Raw genomic sequence first — 14955 nt, 5'->3', positions numbered from 1 at the left:
CAAGGCCCCCACACAGGTTTCTTAAAAAAAAAAGCCCCGGTGGTGGCAGTCCCCGGGGCTGCGGGGAGGCCATGAGCACCCCTGCATATACTCAAATGAAGCCCCGGGCGTGGTGGTCCCCGGGGCTTAGGGGTCTGTGAGACCCCCACAAAAAATTGTAAAACCCTAGGGGGTGGCGGTCCCCAGGGCTGGGGGGACCCTCTGGCCCCCCATTCACATAAAACATTGCCCCCGGGACTTGGCCCCCCCGGCAGGATCTGCGCACCCTGCACGGATTTTGCCAATTTAAAAAAAATTGTGACTGAGCCTCTAATACAGAGCGAAGGATGGAACAATTATGAGTTCTGACTGCTGCCCTGAAGCCCACTGGAGGGCAAAAAATGAACAAAAAAAACTGCCACAATGCGGCCCCCACTGGTGGGGAGGAATTGAAAGCACTTCAAGTCCCACAATGCGTAGGTCGAAATACTCACCTGTGAGGCTTATTAAGAGGCGTTTGTACTGCATGCCAAGGACTGGCAGTGTTTACACCCCTGGAAGAAGGAGCAAGCTGCTCCGAAACGCGTAGGGTAAATGTGATTCAGGACAGAAGTGCTGAACTTTTAAATAAAAGTTTCTTGATGAAATCATCCCTTGCGGAGTGCGTTCTTAGGCACGGGATGTTTGCTTTTTATATATATATATACATGTATATAAAGTGAGGCTCTCTGCCTTTCTCACAGATGGAATTAAATAACATGCAGGTGTGCTAGAGGGCGCGCTTTTTGGAAGTAAGTCACATGACTGGATTTTGTCTACTGAAAGCCCCTTAGTGCATTGTGTTTGTTGTTCACAGTTCAACTGGAAGTCCTCCGATATTCTTTACCTTAATGGTACTTTCCATCTGAACACAAGCACCGATGTTGTTGTGGGAAATCCTTGACTCAGTCAGGTGCGTTGGAACAGTGTCTTCCTGTACTCCTTTTAACCTTTTCAGCGCGACCGCGATTCCCCCTCCGGTGCTGGGCCCTAATAAAAATGGGCGTGGTTATGACGGAACGGTTCCGTCATGAGCACAGCTCAACCGTAGCTCATAACGGAACCGTTCCGTCATGAGCATCGAAGGGGTTAATATAGACTTGAAAGTAAACACCATCTCGCAGCACGATCATGGCAGGCAACCATCCTGCCTGACTCTCTTCCTCGTGCCGTCCTTTTAACTTTATTAGCGTCTCCTTCGTAGGTTGGAAGCGCGAGTGGATCAGGCTCCTCAATTAATACACTAACAAAGTCCCCATTCTGGATCCCAAGACCCTACAGAACGGCCTCAAACAATGGGCACGGAGCAGCCCTTCCTTACACCACTGTAGCACAAAAAGTGAGGCCCAATACTGCAGATGACCTTTATTTTTCAGGTACAGCAGCACCACATTCCATATTCTAACGTTTCGGCTCTCTGCTTTACTAACAGATGGAATTAAATAAAGGCCGGCACCGGAGGATGGGATCCCCAGGGCCATAAGTGGCCTAAGAAGGGGGGCAACGCAGCCCCCCTCAAAAACAAGGTAAAAAAAAGGCCATCCCCCGGGGCAGATTATGCCTCTGGAAGGGGGCCACGAAGCCTCCTTCCAAATTTTCTTTTTTTTTTAAATGGGGGGCAGACCCTGGTGAATGGGGTCCCCAAGGCCCAAAAATTAGGAAAAGAAAGAGGGCCACACAGCCCACCTTCTTAAAAATAAAAATTAAATAAAAGACCGTCATCGCGCCGGAAGCCCCGCCCCTCCTTGCGGCACTCTGCAAACGCACCCCCCTGGCACGTTTGCAGATGGGGAACTAATCTCCCTTGAATACTGGAGGTCCCTGGGGTCCAACTAGCCTACCAATAACCTTCAGTATGCGCCAGGTAGCTGCGTTGCAGAGAGGTGTTCTGAGGCCAAATCCCTTTTTACACCTCTCTGCAATGCAGCTCTGTGGCGCTCAATGGAGGCACCTGGAGGGCTAGTTGCACCCCAGGGACCCTCAGGAATCAAGGGGAGTTAATCACCCAACTTAAAGCATGCCAAGGGGCGTGTTTGCACAGTAGTGAGGGGGCGGGGCCTGAGTTGACATGTGTGCAAACACATCCTGTGGGGCGGTTTAAGTTGGGGGATTAATTCCTCTTCAATCCTGAGGGTCCCTGGGGGCCAATTAGCCCACCTGGTACCTCCAGTAAGTGCCACGGAGCTGTGTTGCAGAGGAGGTCCAGGATGTGCCCCTTTTTACACCACTCTGCACCGCAGCTCTGTGGCGCTACCTGGAAGTACCTGGTGGGCTAGTTGTACCCAAGGGACACTCAGAATTCAAGGGGACTTTATCCACCAAATTAAAACGGCCACAGGGCGTGTTTGCACAGTCAGCTCAGCCCTCCTCTCTTTACCAGTGTGCAAACGTGCCCTGTGGCTTATTTTAAGAGGTAGTTTTAATCCCCCTGCCCTATTATGTACTAGGGTCTTACAGAGGAGGCCATGGTAATCACAGGGGTACCCCAACGCACAGTGTTCCCTAGTGTATGTAGGTGTTTTAACTGTATTTTAAGTGTCTTTTAGCATAGAACTGGCTCTAGGACTGGTTAGTCAGAGTCAGTTACCACCAGTACCCATCTGAAAAAGTTGAGGGTACAGGATGATTTTGCAACAAGGCCTCTTTCTGCTCCTCTGTTTGTTCTTTTTACACGTCTTCCTTCTTCCTGCACTTTTCTTCGTCTTTAAGGACTTCTGATGCTTCTTTCTGCATTTCTTTTTCTTCTTTCTGTGTGTTTTTTCTTCTTTCTTCACATGTCCTACCTCTGTAGGCATAGTTAGAAACTAGCATTTAAAACACCATAGAAATTAACTAAAAAAACATAGGTTTCAGGCATGTTACAGTTACAAATTAGCATTAAAAAAAATTGAAATTCACTGAAAAAACAAAAAACATAGGTTTCAGGCACGTTATAGTTAGGAATTAGCATTAAAAAAACCTTAGAAATTCACTGAAAAAAACATAGGTTACAGGGGCGTTATAGTTAGTTGGATATTTCGCTCATACAAAACCATTGAAATTCCCCCGTTATAGTTAGTTCAGCTAACTATAACTGATCTAACTATAACGGGGGAATTTCAATGGTTTTGTACGAGCGAAATGTCCAACCAACTATAACGCCCCTGAAACCTATGGTTTTTTCAGTAAATATATATATGTGTGTGTGTGTGTGTGTGTGTGTGTGTGTGTAGTGTCACTAAAAAATGTTATTCTTAGGTTCAGATTTTACAAACATAAATCCATAGAAATTCAGCAGTTAAAGTTTTAGTTATGTCAACTATGTTGCATCCCCACCATGCACAATTTTTCCAAACTATAAGTTTTAAGTTCTGTCTTTTCACTGCGTTTGAATGTTTTTTATTTGGCAATAAAAATAGTGTTCCAAACATAGAGTGTCATTGAGTGGTGTTGTTAAGTGGAGTGTTACAGAGTACAGTGGAGGATAGTATTGTATAGTGTAGTGTCACAGAGTGAAGTGCTGGAGAGTGACGTATTGGGGAATATTGTAGAGTGGGGTGGAGTAGAGTGGAATGGCATAGAGTGGAGTGGCGTAGAGTGGAAAAGTGTAGAGTGGAGTGGCGTAGAGTGGAGGGGTATACAATAGTGTAAAGTCAACATGTGTATAGTGGATTAGCATTGAGTGGAGTGGTATAGAGTGTACTGGTGTACAGTAGAGAGGCATAAAGTGGAGTAGAGTGGAATAGCATAGAGTGGAATGGTGTACAGTTGAGTGGTGTAGAATGGAGTATCATACACTGGTATGGCACAGAGGGGAATATCATGGAGTGGAGTAAAGTGGAGTGGCATCGATGGAATGCATAGAATGGAATTGTGGAGAGTGGGTTTGCATAGAGTAGAGAGGTGTACAGAAGAGTGGCATGAAGTGGAGTGGCATAGAGTGGAGTGGAGTAGCACAGAGTGGAGTGGCAAAGATTGCCATAAAAAGGAATAGCATGGAGTAGAGTGGTGTACAGTAGAGTGGCATAGAGTGGAGTGGAGTAGAGTGGAATAGCATAGAGTGGAATGGTGTACAGTTGAGTGGTGAGAAGGGAGTGGTATTCACTGGAATGGCACAGAGGGGAAAAACATGGAGTGGAGTAAAGTGGGGTGGCATAGATGTAATGTGTAGAATGAAGTGATGTAGAGTGGGGTTGCATAGAGTGGAGTGGCATAGAGAGGACTGGCATACAGTTGAGTAGCGTAGAATGAAGTAGCATACAGTGGAGTGGAGTGGCGTAAAATAAAATAGTGAAGAGTGGAGTAGCATTAAGTGGGGAGGAGTACAGTGGAAATAGCATAAAGTGAAGTGGTGTAGCGTGGCATAAAGTCGAGTGGTGTAGCGAGGAATAGCATAAAGTTTAATGACGCAGAGTGGGGTGGCTTAGAGTAGCATAGCATAGAGTGGAGGGGGTACAGTGGCATAGAGTCAAAGAGTCAAGTGGCATAGAGTGGAATAGCATAGAGTGGAGTGGCTTAGAGTCGATTGGCATAGAGTGCAGTGGTGTACAATTGAGTGCTGTAAAGTGATGTGGTGTACAGTGAAGTGGCTTACAGTGGAGTGGTGGTGTACAGTGGAATAGCATACAGTGGAGTTGGCATACTGTACAGTGGTGTAGCGTGGAGTGGCATACAGTTGAATAACAGAGTGGAGTGGCATAGAGTGGAAAAGTGTAGAGTGGAGTGGCATAGAGTGGAGTGCCATAGAGTGGAGTGGCATGGAGTGGAGTGGAGTGGCATAGAGTGGTGTGCAGTTGAGTGCCATAGAGTGGAATAACACGGAATGGAGTTGTGTAGAGTGGAGTCGCATACAATCACGTGGCATAAACTACAGTGGATTAGAGTTGCATAGGTAGCAGAGTGGTGTAGAGTGGAATGACGTAGAGTGGAATGGCATAGAGTCGAGCGGCAAACAGTGGAATAGTATAGACTGGAGTGGTATAGACTGGAGTAGCATAGAAAAGAATAAGGTACAATGGAGTGGAGTAGAGTTCATAAACTGGAGTGGCTTAGAGTTCAGTGGCGTAGAGTAGAGTGTTGCAGTCTGGAATAGAGTGGAGTGGTTTAGATTGGCATACAGTAGAGTGGCATAGAGTGGAATAGCATAAAGTGGAGTAGCATGGAGTGGAGTAGCTTAGAGTGGAGTGGCAAAGGGTACCGCAGAATGGAACAGCATAAAGTGAAGTGGCATAGAGCGGATAGGCATGCAGAGAAGTGGCATACAGGGGAGTGGCATAGAGTGGAATATAATAGAGTTGAGTGGCGTAGACTGGAGTGGTACAGAGAGGAGTGGCATAGAGTTGAGTGGCACAGAGCGGAGTGGTGTACAGTAGAGTGGTGTAGAGTGGAATGGCATAGAGTAGAATAGCTAAGGGTGTAGTGGCATACAATTGGGTCGTGTAATGTGAAGTGGTGCCCTGTGGAATGGTGTATAATGCAATAGCAAACAGTGTAACAGCATACAGTGGACAGGCGTACACTGGAGTGGCATAAGGTGGAATGGCATACAGTAGAGTGGAGTACAGTGGAGTGGCGTACAGTGGAATGACATAGACTGGACTGCCACAGAGTGCAATAGCATGCAGTGGCATAGAGTGGAGTGACATAGAGTGGAATAGAGTGGTGTAGAGTGGTGTACAGGTGAGTGCCGAAGAGTGGAATACAGTACAGTAGAGTGGCATACAGTGGAGTGGGATACAGTGGAATGGTTCAGAGTGAAGTGGCATACAGTACAGTGGCGTAGAGTGGAGTGGCATAGAGTGCAGTTGTGTACAGTGGAATAACTTAGAATGGAACAACATGGAGTGGAGTACTCTACAGTGGAGTGGCTTAGAGTTCAGTGGCATAGATTGGAATAGCATAGACGAGTGGCATAGAGTGGAGTGGGTTGGAGTGGAATAGCATAGAGTGGAGTTGAGTGGCATAGAGTGGAATAGCATAGAGTGAGTGGCATACAGTCGAAAGGCATGGAGTGGAATAGTGTAAAGTGAAGTGCCATAGAGTGGAGAGCATAGAGTGCTGTAGAGTGAAATAGCATAGAGTGTCATGGCATAGAGTAGAGTGTCGTACAGTGGATTGGAGTAGTCCAGAGTGGCATAAAGTGCAGTGGCGTAGAGAGAAGTTGTGTACAGTAGAGTGAGAGGTGTACAGTTGAGGTGCGTAGAGTGGAGTGACATAGACTGGTGTGTCATAGAGTGGAGTAGCATAGAGTGGAGTCAGGTGGACTAGAGTTGTGTAAAGTGAAGTAGTGTACACTAGAGTGGCATATAGTAGAGTGGAGAACAGTGGAGTGGTGTGTAGGGTAATAGCTTAGAGTGAGTGGCAAAGACAATAGTGGCCTAGAGTGGAATACCACAGAGTGGAATGGCGTACCTTGGACTGGCATTCAATGGAGTGGTGTACAGTACAGTGGCATAGATTGGAGTGGTGTAGAGAGGAGTGGCAAAGAGTGGACTGGTATAGAGTGGAGTGGAGTAGAGTTGCATAGAGTGGAGCAGTGTAGAGTGGAACAGCATAGAGTGAAGTGGTGTAGAGTGGCATAGAGTTGAGTGGCATTAAAGAGAATAGCATAAACTGGAGTGGCACTGAGTGGAGAACCGTAAAGTGGAGTGGTGTACACTAAAGTGGCGTGGAGTGGCGTACAGAGGAATACCATACAATAGAGTGGCATAGAGTGGAATAGTGTAGAGTGGAGTGGTGTAGGATGGAGTGGCATAGAGTAAAATAATGTTGAGAAGCATGGTGTAGAGTGGAGTGGCATACAGTAGAGTGGCATAGAGTGGAGTGGTGTAGATTCGAATAGCATAGAGTTAAGTGATGTAGAGTAGAGTGGCATAGGGTGACATAGTATTGAATGGAAATTAGTAGAATGGCTTAGAGAGGAGTGGTGTAGAGTGGAGTGGTGTACAGTACCGTTGTGTACAATGTAGGAGCATACATTGGAATAGCATACAGGCAAGTGGTGTAAAGTGGAGTGGCATAGAGTGGAGTGCTGTGGAGTAGAATAATGAAGACTGGATTGGCGTAGATTGGAGTTTCATACAGTGGAGTGGAGTAGTGTAGACTGTAATGGTGTACAGTAGATTGAAGCAGAGTGGAATGGCACACAGTGGATTAGTATAGAGTGGAGTGGTGTAGGGAGGAGTGATGTAGAGTGGAATGCCATAGAGTGGAGCGGCGTACAATGGTGTACAGTCAAGTAGCATTGAGTGGAATAGCATTGACTGGAATGACATATAGGGGAATATTGTACAGTGGAGTGCCGTAGAGTGGAGTGGCATGTCATAGAGTGGAGTGGCATGTCGTAATGTGGAGTGTCATGTAATGGCATGTCGTAGAGTAGAGCAGCATGTCATAAAGTAGAGTAGCATGTGTTAGAATGGAGAAACATTTGGTAGAGTGGAGTGGTATGGAGTGAAGTGTCATATATAAGGGCATTTGGTACAGTGTCTTAGAGTTCTAATGAATCCAACCTTGGCAAGCTGTTATGCTAACTATTATTTTGACACTTATTATGTTATCTCGCGTCTGCCAATAGTTAGACTTTATTAATGCTAAATATCACCTTCCCATTTTAGCCTATGGGAAAATAGGAAGGCGATATTGGGATGGGATGGGATGGAAAAAAACAAAATTACTGTCCCTGTTTATTTTAGCGTGACACCCTACCTTTGGAGCACCTAGGGTAGACCTTGAGGGTGACTTATATATAAAAATAAGGTAGTTTAAGACTTCGGAAGTACCTTTAATTATAAAGTCGAATACTGACATAGTTTTATTTAAAATTCTAAAAGCAGCCTGCAAGGCAGGGCTGGCTTTTAAAATGACAGCAGGCATCACATCAGTGCACACTTAAGTCCGTTAATTTCACTGGTCTTTAAACCTACAGTCCCTACCATTTACAAAGGACTCATAGGTAAATTCTCAGAACCAATGATAATTATACCGAATTTCCATATACCTTTTAACAGGGCGCTGCCCTGGGCCGAATAGGACAATTTACAATGCAAACTTTTACAACGCATGCCTGTACAACACGTTTTTCTAAATTGCAACATCCATTACAACGCATGCTTTTGCAACTCATGCCATCACAACGCATTTTTAGAAACTACACTTGCAACGCATTCCATTACAATGAATACCATTACAACGCATACCATTACAATGCATAATACTTTTAGGGCAACAGCAATGTAAGTGTTGGATAGTGTAAGGGAAAAAATTACTATTCCCACTCCAGTGAGTTTAACAGTAGGGTAAGTGTTGGATAGTGTAGGGTTAAAAATTTCGATTCCCACTCCAGTGAGTGCAAGAGTAGGGTAAGTGTTTGATAGTGTAGGGGTCAAAATATATATTTCCACTCCAGTGAGTGCATCAGTAGGGTAAGTGTTGGATAGTGTAGGGATAAAAATTACTATTTCCCATTACTTACCTTATGATGCGTTGTAAACAGCATGCTTTGTAGTGGCGTGCGTTGTAGTGACAAGCGTTGTAATGACTGCATTGAAAAGGTAGTGCGTTGTAATGACCGGATTCTAATGGTTGTTTCCCCCCTGGGCCTGGTTAGCACAGCCTGAAACACATTGAGTCAGTAACCACCGGTATCAGTCAAAAATTAGGACAAAAAGTAAGAGGATCCTGCAAAAAGCTATGCTTTCTCACAAGGTATAAATATATTGTCCTACTGTTTTACTAGGAAGGTATGAGCCAATTTATAAAAGAGTGTAAACTTAAGTAAAACTTTTGTTCTACTTTGTACTTTTAAAAAACAGTTACGGACTACTGCAGTAATACTATACTGTTGAGACGGCACGTAGGGCCTCATTACAATGTCGGTCAGAATGTTTTTGGACCGAATCAGATTCGGGAGTCCGACCGACCGATTACGATGTTTTTGAATACGGTTTGGTCGGACTCCCATTGATTTCGATGGGAGCTTTTGTTCCGACCGATGACACTGGCTCCCATTGAAAAACGTGGTGGTTGCAGAAAACCTTGCACACTGTGGTGGTCACCCCTTGATGTTTGCCACATCATGCAAGGTTGGAAAGAGGGGACTGCTACAGTGCACTATATTTGTAAAATAAAGCTTGATATAGAGTATTTTATATATATCTTTTGTTTCAAGTGCATTGGTATTTCTTAGGAAGCACTGTGGTGGGCATAACCCTTTTTTTAAATATATAAGAAAATATATTTAATTTTCCCTACCCAGTAACACTTTAATAAAGTGGGAATGGGTAGGTAAAAAAAATGTAACCCTACTACTTAACAAAATCTAGGGCACTAACACAGACAAATTAGGGTATAAACAAGATGGCTACCTTACACTTTTGAAAAGGCAGACATTACCCAATCATATACAGCCTTGTCATCCGCAAATACTGAGGTGTACCGTGAATTACCACAATATACCGCAGCCCTATATATTTTTAAGTATTGGTGCCTTATAACTACAAAACTTTAGAATGGATTTTCATGAAATAGTAGATAAGATCCTCTCCAGACCATGATCTATAGTCCTGCAAAATTTAATGAAAATCCCTTCAGCCATTACGCTGCTACGTCCCTGTAAATTGTCTAATGAAAATGCATTGGCGTAAAAACTTGTTTTGGGACTCCCCGTTTTTCTCTGCAAACCATCAACTAATCATCATAAAATTTTCCATAATCCCCCAATGAGAAAGGAACTGTTCTGCAAAGTTTCGTGGAGATTTCTCAAATGAGCGCAAAGTTAGTAGCAAGTAAAAATCCAAGCAATTCCTTTCTCTGGGAATCATAACTATACTTACGGAAATATATGTAGCCCAATGGCATTTGCCTCTGGGTAGTTATAGTTAGGGCCACATTTCTATAGGAAATGGTTTGCAAATAGCTTTCGTGCCATTTGACGAATTGTCATGACACTTTCACAAAAAAACTCTCATCCACCTCAGCATCCTCCTGGAACATTTTGGAGTGGTCCATCAAGCATGGGCCAAGAAAAAGGGAACTGTCCCAAAACATGTTTACTCCATATAGCTTTTCATAGGATATAAATGACCGGATTTACATCTAATTTGACAGAAAGCTAGATCTTGATCCTGAAAGTGTGTTTTTTGGTATTTGATATAAATCCAGTTGTTGCAGCGATTCAGCTGGCAAGCAGAACTGTTCCTTGGGATGACAGGACACCAGAATGTATGGACTGTGTCTCTCTACACGTCAGCAACCGGCAGCCAATCTGGGCTAGATCACAGTGCATCACCTGAACTCCAAATCTTCCCCGAGTAGCAGGGGATTTTAGAAAACCTAGAACATGAACCTCTAGTCCGCAAGGGAATCGAAGAAGCAGATCATCACGTTTTGTCGCTCACTCATGCATGCCCTTAGTAAACAAATGAAAGACACAAAGAAAGTTTACAATACATTTATTAAAACTATCGCAGCCTATCTTGAAGCAGATGTGCTGCGATTAGTAGACAAGTACAACAAAGCAAAGTAATCAACATTACTAGCAGACTATATACAATGAACAACTCAACCATGACAAATTATCTATCTGTCTAGAACTAGTCTTACTGTGTAAGCAAAGGGATATATTAGTAATCTCTGGGATTAGCAATGGAACCCCATACCTGGCGTGCGTTTGTTCCAGGACAGGTCTCTCTACCTGTTTTCTCCTCTCTGCCTACAAAGGGACAAAACACAGTTTATATGATAAAGCTATTGTGTTGGAAAGCCCAGTTGTGCTTCCGTGTTATGTCTAGAACATTAGGAGCTGTTGCTGATCGAGCAAATAACAGTACTACATGGTGTTATGTGTTCTAGGTGGCCTTGCACAAAATGTACAGACAAAATCTCAAGAAGAAGCACTAAATAACAAAACAACATGTAAAGCATATTTCTAAAATAATGTTACAAAACCAAGTGTTAAGTGTGACTGTGCAAGCGGAAGCAGCCTAAAACATCTCATACGCTAAAATTTGGGTGAACTAAAGTGGGCCCAAAAGGGACATCACTACACAGTCAGTAGTTTTTGAGAACTTAAGTATATTTTGAGCCGCAGTTTCACTGTGAATCCACCACGGTGGATCCATGGATTAGCGAGCTCAATCATGCATTGTGATTGGCTGGCCTCAACCTGAAGGAAACATTGTGACTGCCATCTTAGGGTCCAGGTCCTCAAGCCCATAAGATATATAAAGGAGAAGTGTAGAAGTATGCTGGCTCCCTGAGCATTCTGGGAAGTGACTGAAGCCCAATTCATTAAATAAATGTTGTTTTTTATTTCCATGGATCTGCAAATCCAGCCTGAGCCCCGGTGAGGCCCATTGTAAAACAATGGGTCTGCGGATTCATGGTGCAACAAAACAAACTTTTTAAAAACAATGGATTAGGTGCCTTTGGGGTGCCTCCAGCTAGGCCTTGTGGTGGGGGTTTGGAGGCAGAAGTGAGTTGATCGCAGGTCCTGGCCGTAGGCCAGGTCCTGTGCCCAACCCCTCACCTCCTATGGCATTTGGCTGTCTGCAAGCAGTGACCCCTAAACCGCACATGGCGATGGACAGTTTACTTTTTGTTAAAACCAGACATAGCAATTCACTGGGGGAAAAACAAGGGTAAAGTGAAATTATAATTATACATTATAATAATATCTTACTTTATATTTAAAAACAAAGATTACAATTGGGGTTACAATTAGATGAAAATGTCAGGTAAAAGATATCATTTTAAACTACCAACCCCACTGAAGTTATAGTTATCTCAAGTAACTAGAACGCATGCCCTAAAGTAATCATAACTTTGCGATCTCGCGTTGCACAGCATTGTCATCAATGATGTTATTTCAGATCTCATTATGGATATTAACAATGCAGTCATTAGCCTTTCATAAATTATGTGATATGTGATGGTACAAGCAGTGAATTTCAAAGTAACTGGTCACAAAGAAAAGCGAGAGACATCTCTCTGTTTTTCTATTCTCCAAAGGAGGAGTGATACAAATATCTTATTGGAACTAAGGAAATCTATCTGGGTGTACCCCTACCACCTGAATTGGCAGGTTTACAACAGTCCAGCATCCGCAAGCAGACTCCATGGCTGCACACGTAATTTTTGTTCTTTGCAATGCTGGCTCATTCCTATTTTGCTTGTTTTTTCAATTTATATTATAACATATTTTACATTGCTGGTGCAAAATATGTGATTTCCATTAAAATTCCAATTTTCTACCCAAATGGCACTTTGTTCAGAGAAAAAAAAAAATTGCAACCATTGAAATTACGATTTTCTTAAAAACCATGATTTTACTTGTGAACCAAATTTTTCCTATTTCTCTGGCATTTTAGATGCCCTGGAAGCTCCCCAGAATTCAATGGGGTTTAGCACCTCTCATGGTGCCCCTAATAGCCCCATGCTGTAAACATTTTGTTTTTTCCAAAGCATACAAATAGAAATTTAAAGATGGTTGGAAAAAATGAATTCCCTTTGTCAGGCAATCACATTTGAGATAACAATCAAATGTGATTAACTGGATTCATGATTTCTGAGTGCGATTTTAAATGGCGCAGATCTAGATGTGTTAACCCTTTCATCCGTTACAACCCACTCTGCAACTTTTTAAATCCCCATTTCTCAAACACTAATGAACAGATTTAACCAAACCAATAAAAGGACACTTTGTAGGTAAAGTCCCCTTATAATGCCACGTTTGTTGAATATGCATTCAGTTGCCTTTACTGTAGATGTGAAATGTGTGTAGAATTTCTGCAAAATTGGCATGTGGGATCTTCGCGCACTATGTCAACTGACTACCAAATGTGGTGCTGATCCAGTCTTGTGGTCAAAAGATATATTCAAAATAATAAAAACCACAGCTATTATGGACTGAGAAGCTGGGTAAGGAAGCTGAGTAAACTGTTGTGGAAAGGGGATGCTGTACATATACAGATGACTCTCTCTTTAAATGTTTTAGCCCCTTTAAAAAACATAATGCTTCAAATGACTAAAATTACACCTTCCCTTACATTCATTTTTAAACTCTGTTTTCATGCTTGCAATAGCATCTCCATGCACATTTACTTCAGCCTCCTTTTTAAGGAAAGGCTTTCAATTCAAGTGCTCCTGTTCCAACCAAATGGCGTTCAGGAATGCCTTACCTTTGTTTTGAATACAACATATCAGCACTGTAATTGTTTATTAGAACTAAGTTCTGACCCTGCAGTTAAATACTAGGGAGCTTACTGACGGACTGCTTCTAGTATTGGAAGTACTCGCTTGATGATTTAATAAAATTAATGTAATACTTGAGATCTCATAGGAAATGTGACCTCATGTTAGCTTTCTAGAGCCCTATTGATTTTTAACCCTGAGAGCCAGAGGTTCGATTACATTCTTTTCTATTCTATTGTTTTTGTAAAGCGCTTACCGGGCCTCCCTGTGCTGATAGCAACAACACCAGCTAAGAGTGCCAGAAGGAACCAGCTTTCTCATGGAGGAGAACAGCAGTTGATTAGCTGTCTCTGAGTGCCTAAACTAAAGCTCTGAATTTCTCCTGTTTTGTCTTTTCCTAGGGGAGGATCACCTTTCTACAGTGGCGATAAGTTTGGGAAAACTGCCAGGGTTAGAACACTTCAACAACCAAGGAGTGTTTTTGGTGAAGGCAGTATCAGAGGTGCTTTGGAAGTGGACCTCAATAGGGTATTTATGTGGTATAAGTCAAATATCAATACAGCTGGTAACCAGGTGACAGGTGGAAGAAATGTAGTTAATTTCTCAACTGGTATTGTTCTCGTGTATGTGCTTGCTGTCCTGTCAGCTGTTCCCTCGTCTCAGTGGTTATCAGTGCATACTCTGGGAAGGTGTGGCAGTTGATCTTGTAATGTACCCGGGCACTGAGAGTGTGGCCTTATCATAGATGTGCATTCAGGGGCTGACTTTTAACATGTTTGGAGAAGGTGAATTAAGTGTGCAGTGACATCCTTTCTGTTTTACTTAGTGTGAGGTTACAATAAGACATTGGAAGATGCAGTTGCTGTCTTAAAGTGTGTGTCAGCACTGAGAGTGTGCACGTTTAATTTCTATTGATTGAATAGTGTATTAAACAGCATTTCTTCACTAAGATATGAGATTTACGAATAATATAAATATACTCACTTGTTGTTAGGAGCACTATTAGTTTCATGAATTTGCACTGGTAAAGCTGTGATCTCCTCCTATCTTTGCATGCTGTGAAGGCTTCTTTGCCATATTCAATGGTAGTTCCTACACTTTTTGCTAGACATGTTTTTATTACACAATGCAACATGTGACTAGGAGGACAAATTTGCTAGTTTCGATTGTATTCCCTTTTATTTTCTCCACATAGAGACATATGCACTTAAAATAAGATAGAAACATGTGGAAAATCATGATGCAATAATGTTTGGTGTGGAGTTTTTCTGCGACTCACACAAATTTGACTCTCAAGGTAGAAATGCGTAAGAAGAATCTACTCTGGTGTAGATTACATTTGTCGGTGATTTACCCACTTCTTGAGATAATGTCTGTTGCAGGTGTCAATGATCTGCACACTGTTAAGAATGCAATAATAATTGTGTTACAAACTATTCGGTAAGAATTCCAGGGGTTTCGTTCTGCTAATTTTCAGTGAAAATGCAGACTGTAGTACCTCTGCCATGTTTCCTTTCTAGTCCAGGGGAGCCACCTTTGAGGTGTTATAAATGCAAAAATGTATTTCTCAATTATTCTGTGGTATGTAGACCACATTAAGGTTTGGAAGGAAAACTTGCAGTTTTAAAATACTGTCTAGGTGCATAAGGACAGGAATTGTTCAAACACCTTCCAGACTTAGGCGTTGAGGGGTCAAGATCAAGGTTTAAATGTGTTTGAAATCTGTAAAATTAAAACGTGAAATTGATTTCTTACCACATATTAGCA

The sequence above is a fragment of the Lissotriton helveticus genome, chromosome 11, assembly GCF_964261635.1.
Source record: "Lissotriton helveticus chromosome 11, aLisHel1.1, whole genome shotgun sequence".
Taxonomy (NCBI): Eukaryota; Metazoa; Chordata; class Amphibia; order Caudata; family Salamandridae; genus Lissotriton; species Lissotriton helveticus.
This window is presented reverse-complemented; position numbering follows the sequence as displayed.